The following is an 8,426-nucleotide window of genomic DNA, read 5'->3' on the forward strand; positions in this document are numbered from 1 at the left end:
TCTTTTTGGGGAAAATACGTCAGTTTACACTGGTAAATACATTCAACCGACACTTTTAGAAAAAGGGTTTAATAAAATTGATTTGAATGCACGTGGCACAAACTTGTATAACTTGGGATAATTAATCAAATCTAATCTTGTAAAAGAATTACATGTTCGTTATGCGTTCAGTCGCCCGAAGACTTGTATATTATGGGTAAACTAAGGTTTATAATAACCTATTAGAATCCTAACGGGTCTTTAATTTAGCCTAAGCTTAGACCGGTCAGTTTCAAAGGATAAATACGGTTTAATCGCATGAAAAGCGAAAACCGGAAATGGAATGTGGTTTAGACCCAACAAGCTCGAAGACTTGTATATTATGGGTAAGCTAAACACATTCTGGATTTTGAGATAAAAACGACAAGGTTTGACCCGTTTCGGCTAATTTATGTAAACTAGTTACATAAACCAGACCGAACGCGCAAATGGCGTAACGGGTAACCGCAAGAGTCTTACACAGGTTTCCTAAGTCAATATGCTCTAAATAGGTTGTGATATCAGTGGGATATCTTGCATTATGCCCATAACGAGTTTAACCCCAATATACGCCCCGTAGGGGTATTTTGGTTATTTTAAAGGTTATAAAAGAGATTTCCGGGTTATACAGGAAATCTGAGTTTTCTGACATGGTTATAAAGTTCAAAATACTTTATTTATTATTTAAAATCAGTAGCAATTGGATTCGTGTCAAAATACTATGTAGAACTCATTTTATGTCCGAAAAGGGTATATTCGGTATCTACCGAATCAAGGCCATAACCGCAGGTTATGAGCAGGTTAAAAATAATTAAAAATCTTTAAAAATCTCAAAATATTATATTACAACAGTGTATAAAAGGTTTGGTGTCGAAATTTGGGTTTAGATAGGCTTTATGCTAATTGCGCCGTTTAATCATTAAAGTTTTCTTAATTGCGCTATTTAGCATAACTCCTATCCTGGACTTCGGATTGACATGAAATTTTTTTGGGGACATGTTTAGAAATCAGTAACTAAGGTTACTGTCCTTTCACATATTCAAAATTCTTGTTTTAAGGTCAAGAGGGCATTATGGTCAACATTCAAGCACATAACGGAAATGTGTAAATGACTCGGACAAACAACGAACCAGCCACAGAAGGTTATACCATCATGTAACATGGTCCTAAGAGAGTCCTAAGGCATATCTAAGTCATAACAATTCGGGTCAGAACTGAAGTCAAAGCAAAAGTCAAAGTTTTGCGACTTTCAGTTCCGAACCGGGTTAAAACAGTAAATGGTTGGATCAAACAAGCTTAGACCAGTTATAATACTTATTATCAAGTTATATGAGTGGTAAAAAAGGTTACATGCCATCTACATTGTTAATTATGCATTAAATCGAAAATTAGCATTCTGTTGACTTTTTCTAAGCAACTTTGACCCGACATTTGGACTAGTTAGAGTGGGAATCAGAGGGTACCCTTTTAAGGGTTTAATGCCCACATAATTACCAACATATAACTACCTTTGATTCGACTAATCACTGGACCATTAGTGATTAATCGTTAAGTCAACCGTTAATTACGACGGTTTGACTTCTAAGCTATAACTAAGCAAACACTTAACTAAGAAGGGTTAAGCACACTTACAGAAGTCTAGTACACGACCAGAGGTGCTTAGAGAGGATCCTTGAGCTTCATAAATGATCAAGAAAGCAGAATGAGGTGTGAACTAAATTGTTGCAACTCATGGCCTTTATATAGTGATCTTGGATGCATTAGATCATGACAACAAGGTCTACAAGTGTAACCAGATCACCAACAAGTGTCCCTGAGTCCTAGGGGTCGTTTAGGGGGCACCCATGCTGATAATAATGGCTCCTAAGTCGGTTAAAACAACAAACAGTGCTTCTGTCCGCATTTTCTGTATCTGGGCCATTGACGCGGCCCGCGTAAAGGTCCTCTAACCTTTACGCGGCCCGTATGAATCCTTCTGACAGAACCCATATCTTTCAACTGCTAGCGCGGCCCGCGTAAAGCCCTTGCTAACCTTTACGCGGCCCGCCTGAGACCTGCTGTAAGATTTTTCAAATCTTTTACAATCATTGCAGATGGCTCTTGGATTTACGGAGGGGTAACTTTGCATTTTGGGCCTTTCTTATTTACGTATAAGGGCCTCGTGACTTTTACCCAACTTATTAATCCTCGGTTAGTTTATTATTACCCGAAAAGTCATAACTTTCAATGTTTGACACTTTTAACCCTTCTTAAACGAATTTGGTCATAACCTTCTCATATTATAACGGAACGTGATGAAATTTATATCGTGCATTCTAGTGGGCATATTTTACTGTTACCAAGCCTCGGGTTTGTTAAAGGGTCACTCAGAGTATAACTTAAACATGTTGACACATTTAACCCATGTAGCTCGTAATCTCTCACTTTCTTCCACATTTCGTTCCGTATGGTCCATGATTCATTCGTTTGAAGGTACGAGCATCATGTAGGGTTACTGTAAAGTATATTTACCCCTTGTTGACGTTTTGAACCCTTGAATTCACATACTTTCTATGTTTGTCAACTTTAGTCCCTCTTTAGTATTTATTACCACATGTAAACTTATGACACGTGTCATTACTTTATAGGACGCAAAAATTTCGAGGTGTTACAAAGGGATGGTAAAAGACTCGCTTTTTAGCCGCCTCACCTTAAGGCGCTATACTGCTCTTACACTTCAGTTAGTAATGCCGCTTCAGACTCGCTTTTTAGCCGCCTCACCTTAAGGCGCTATGCTGCTCTTACAATTCAGTTAGTAATGCCGCTTCAGACTCGCTTTTTAGCCACCTCACCAGAAGTCAACAGCCGCGGCTGCTGCGTTTTCTATTCTACGTTAAGCCATGATGCTTTTTTCACCAATGATTTACTTATTTTGACCCGTTAAAGCAGTTCGTGTGGGAACTGTACGGGTTGAAACGGTTCGCGTCGAAACAATTCGGGTCGAAAAGATTCCCCATCTTCCCATATAAATCTCATTTTCAATTACAAAAGCGACTACAAGACCAAATATGAGAATTGAAGTTTCATATGAAGTATGCTTATAGGAAGCGTGCTACCGAGTGCATTCTTTAGAAGTTTTGCTTCTGTAACAACATTCTCGATAATTTATGATTTCCTGCCAGCAACTGTGAGCGTATCTTCAGCTGGAACCTATTCTTTCACCTGAGTAGGTGGCAATTTTAACACGAATCATGTTAAATCATTACAATAGATTAAGGTAAAGGATGATCACCTTAACAAGCGATAGAAGAAGTCTACGAATTGAAGAAATTAGATGCTCCATACTTTCCAAGCTCTCTTTTAAGGCTGTATAGATTTTCATTCTGCATAATACACCAGAGCTTGTAATAAACAAAGTTCATTTTGACTTGATATCCATTTATATTATCCTTTTTCCACATTAGCCGCCATAAATTAATGATCCGAAAAATTAAAAGTAGAACAAAATTTTGATGAAATAAAGCCTAAAAAAGCGAAAGGAGGTTACCTATGAGTGTTCAATGCTCTTACGTCTTACTCCCTTGGGAATGTTCAAGGAGTTCATAACTTCAGCTGGAATAACTTAATAACTAATCAAGATTTAACTCGCAAGGAAGAGCATTTGCTCAAAAACTATAATAATAGCAACTGTTTTTAGTTTATATTGTCCGGTTACAACATCTAATAAGTAAATGTGGCCCCACAGTTAACAGAGCGCTCTGACTACAGGTGCAGTCATGCAGAAATCGAGTTCTGAGCCCAAACCGGTTGGTGTTGAAACCAGTTCAGGTTGGATCAAAGATGGTCAAATCAGGTTTTTGTCCAAACCAGTTCGGGATTGGGTTTGACTGGTTTGAAACCAGGGTTATGACTGGTTTGAAAGTATGGGTTACGAACAGATTTCAACCCTACGGTTCGTGTCCATACCGGGTTCAACTAATCGGGTTCGATTTGGCTCGGGCTCGGTCGTTTACACCCCTACTTGTAAATTAATAAAGTACTATACAATAAAACATATTGACGAGCTATCAACAACCTAGGTTGTATTCTACCTGTTGAAGTGGGTAAATTATATAATTTAAGCAAAGACAAAATGGGTCAGGGGCTAAACAGGTCAAAATGAGTCTTATTTGTACTCATATGTTCACTACGACCAAAATCGTTCTATTTAAAAAAAAATATTATCATTTCAGTGCTAAAGCTCTCGTTAATATAGTTCCAACATTAAATATTCAGAAAATACAAAAAACCTGGGCAAGTAGTGGCGCGGCCAGCTCAATACGACCCTGCACGTTTTGAGCGGCCTATGAAAATTACCCATTCAAACCACCAGCCACTTGCCTCATCCTGACGTTTTAATTTTTCAGTTAGCTGAGGTCACTAACAGAATGAAAGCTATCGGACAAAAAAAGTAACAGTAACCATCAGATTCGCCTATTGAAACAGTTGCTGAAGGAATTAAAGCGTATAATATCGAGTTTAGTACTATAGTTATCCTAATGCATCTAAAGCGTATTCACGACACTCTTGTATAACAACTTCTGCATTTTTAACCTGGGCGGGTCAAATAAATTGTTAACTGTGGGATAAAATGTGTTTCTGTTGTTTAAGATAACACGAAAACATTACCACCTTGTTTTTTAGTTTTCAAACTCGTGAACGCCACAATGGCAAGCGAGGCAGCCGTCTCGATGCTTCGACGATTGAATTGATGGGTAGAGGTTGCTATCTCCTTCAACAGAGCGATGCTCATGTCTTGATTACTGTCAAAGAAGAAGTTGGTTAGGTGAGCGTTCTGTGACGGATTGTAACAATAGTTACCTTAATAACATCACGGTTTAAACGACTAAATAACAATTTAAGATTTAAAAGGCGAAATTAAGTTGATATATCTTTGTGTGCTGACAACCTAAATAACAGCAGTATGAACCTACTTTTTTCAGTTGATATATCTTTTAGTGTACTGTTTGATATATCTCTCATACTTGCCTAAGTTGATATATCTTGAAAGTTGAAAGAGCGACATACAGTTGATATATCTTACTGGTCATGGTCAACTGTACTGTAAGAATCTGATGGATACAGTTTTTGATGGTTATAGTTTTTGGTCATAATCAACCGTATGTCACTATTTCGACATACAGTACAGTTGACCATGACCAAAAAGATATATCTTTTAATGCACCGTTTGATATATCTTTCAAGTATAAACCTACTTATTTTTAGTTAAACCACTAAATAACAAATGAACATCTATAAAACCTTGTAAGTGAATGCTTTTAATCTCCATATGGTTAAAGAATTAAAACTGCACTAAAAAACACACATTTTGAGGATTGTACGTCATGATGGACTTCGTTTGGTACCGGGTATCGGTACCGAATGCGCAGAAGCGGTGAGATACTTAACTAACCAAATGCCTCAAGTAAACTAAACTACTTCTAACAACAAAAACCTCACAGTTGCCTCTTATCATTAGTCGACTCTCGAAACTCAATATCGCGTTGCCTCTGCTGCAACAACGAGTATATGCAATTGCAAGTTCGCGCAACCGAAACCTAAACATAACCCATAAACAAAAAATAAACACAAACTAAAATAGCAAAATGTCAAAATCATAACACAAACTCAAAATTCTCAAACCGGATTAGTTGCAAACAAATCCAGAGAAGCCGGAAATCCAAATGTGACTAGCGTCTGGTTCAAATACTTCATATAATGGTCCAGATTATCCACGGCAGCAAATGTATACTCACTGCACAACAGTACAGAACAAATCTTACAAAATTCGAACAAATTCGATACCCCAACTCGTAGCGAAAAAGTGAAAAAACGATTAAATTGTACCTCGCACCATAGCTGGACTGTGTCAGTTACAGATCGAGCAAACAAATTCACGAAAAATAGGTAAAATTCATGAGAAATTAGAAACATAATCGCATTTTCCACCGAAAAGTGTCCTAGCCCTAACAAATGCCTGATCTCATGCACCGCCACTGATTCCAGATCCATTTTTGTTCCTGTTCCAGACCCAGAACCAAATATATCACCAACAATCCACGTTTCGTCACTGTCTAGATGCAACAAGCCTCTAGGCGGTGCAAACGCGTGAGCTAACGTCCCCAACACACCGTCAAACTCCTCACCATCGTCGTGTTCTCTGGCGTAGAATCCGATTTTCATATCAGTAGTGAAGTAGTTAACGCTTTCTGTAAATGTTAACGGCGTCCATTCGGACCACCGCGTGAACCGTTAGCGAAAACGCGCCATAGCTGGACAGTGTCGGTTATAGATCGAGCAAACAAATTCATGAAAACAGGTAAAATTCATGAGAAATTACAAACAATTGAAGATGAAATTGAATTTAAGAGATGAGATAGTGTACCCTGAGATCGAAATTTGCAATGTCGGTTGATGTCATTGTTGAGATGTGAGGAGGATTAGTGTCGCCGGAGTGTAGAGAGAGTGTGTGACGGCGGCGACGCGACGGCGACTGGTGGTGATAGAGATTAAAACACGGTTTTAGAGTTTGAAAATTGAATTTGCACGAAGAGACCGTGAACTGGAGCAGCAGCGGTGGAATGGGGTAAGTTTACCCGGAAAACCATCACCATTATTCCACCTAGACACAGACCTCCCACTCTCTGAGAGCACAAATTCAAACTATCACCACCATAAGAAACATCAACAACCGTATTACCACCATTCCGACACCTCGAAACGACCTCCAATAGATGGTTTATTATGTCGAATTTTGGGTGAAAATGGTAATTGGGGATTATGGTTTTTGCTTGGTGGGGATGGAAGAAATGGAGGAGATAAAAGAGTGAAAATGGATGGTCACGTAAATTACTTAAAGTGTGGCAATAGACCACTTTTAGTTACGGTTTTTTTTCAAAACATTTAATTAGTTACACATAAAATGTTACGAGTGACTAATAAAAAATGTTTTTAGTCACAAAAACTTATAAGTGGCTATATTTATTATCTTTTAACAACATTATTAAAAGCCTATTGTATCGGTTAGTAACATTTAGCCACATTTTTCTAATATGGCTAGTGATTGTCACATTTTTATTGAAAGTGTGACTAAAGGTTTCAAAAAGATGTGTTACTGTCACATGAATTAGAAAATCAAACAAATATTATGGCGGTAGGTCACATTTCGCCACACTTTTAGAGTTGCGGCAAGTCAATGTCACATTTTTTTTGAAAAATGTGGCTAAAGGTTTTGAACTATTGTGCAATGGTCACATTAATAATAAAATGTGTGGCTAAAAGTGTTTTAAAATGTTATAAAGGACCTTTCGCCACATATTTTTTCAAATGTGTGGCAGGGCGGTTTTGCCAAAAGTGTGGTCGTACCCCTATTTTGGCGTAGTGAAAGCATATGGGCTTCGGCCCAGTAGTTGTTGATTTTGGAGTTTTTGTTATTTAATCTTCACGCAAAACCTAATTAGCAAAAACCCTAATCACATCTCCTCTCTCTCTCGGTTTGCTTTACACCCGACGGCTGCTCCTCTTATTCGAAGCCAAAAATCTCTTGTTTTGATCATTATTGGTTAGTGGCTTTTGTCTTGTGCTATTCATATTTACGTATTGTTTATATGTTTATTGGTTAGTGGCTTTTTGTCTTGTGCTCTACATAGATAATGGATGATGCTTTCTATACTGATTGATCTCTGACATTCGCACATGATCTCTTCAATTGGCAAAAATTGAGATCTAAGGTTTGCATGTGTGATGTTTGAAATTGTAGTCAAATAGATATGGACAACTTCTTAAATGGGCGGCTACTGTGTTTAGAATTTGCATGTGATTGTGAGTGGGCATGTGATTTAGATTAGATATAATATGCAAGAGATGGTCCAATGATATTGAAACTTGCAGCCACTACATAAATTGGTCAAATAGCAACATGAAAAGAATCTACACTTGTCGGCCATTGCTGATTATTTTAATGATGATCTACTGATTTAATTGTGATGTCGGTCTCGTAATGTTTGATAATTTATATGTTAATATATTGATGATTTGATTAATGATTTCATTGATGTTTGATCATGTAACTGTAAGTGACGATTAGGTATTACTATGTTGCGTTTGTAACTGATATTGATGATGAGTTAGCAGATGAAAACACAGGGATCACGAAAACACCATAGTCAGACGAAAACACCTTGTGTTTTCGTCACACCCCATACTCAACGAAAACTCTAGTGTTTTCGTCCAAAAGGGGATTTCGCCCAACTAGTGTTTTCGCCATTAGGTGATTTCGCCACTGGTGATTTCGTCGAGTGTTCTGGACATTAACTCTGTTAAGTAGTTAACTTTATTAGCTTGTTAACTTTGTTTATTAACTCTGTTAGTTAACTAGCACTGTCAGTTAC

Source organism: Helianthus annuus, chromosome 16 (assembly GCF_002127325.2).
Source record: "Helianthus annuus cultivar XRQ/B chromosome 16, HanXRQr2.0-SUNRISE, whole genome shotgun sequence".
Lineage (NCBI taxonomy): Eukaryota > Viridiplantae > Streptophyta > Magnoliopsida > Asterales > Asteraceae > Helianthus > Helianthus annuus.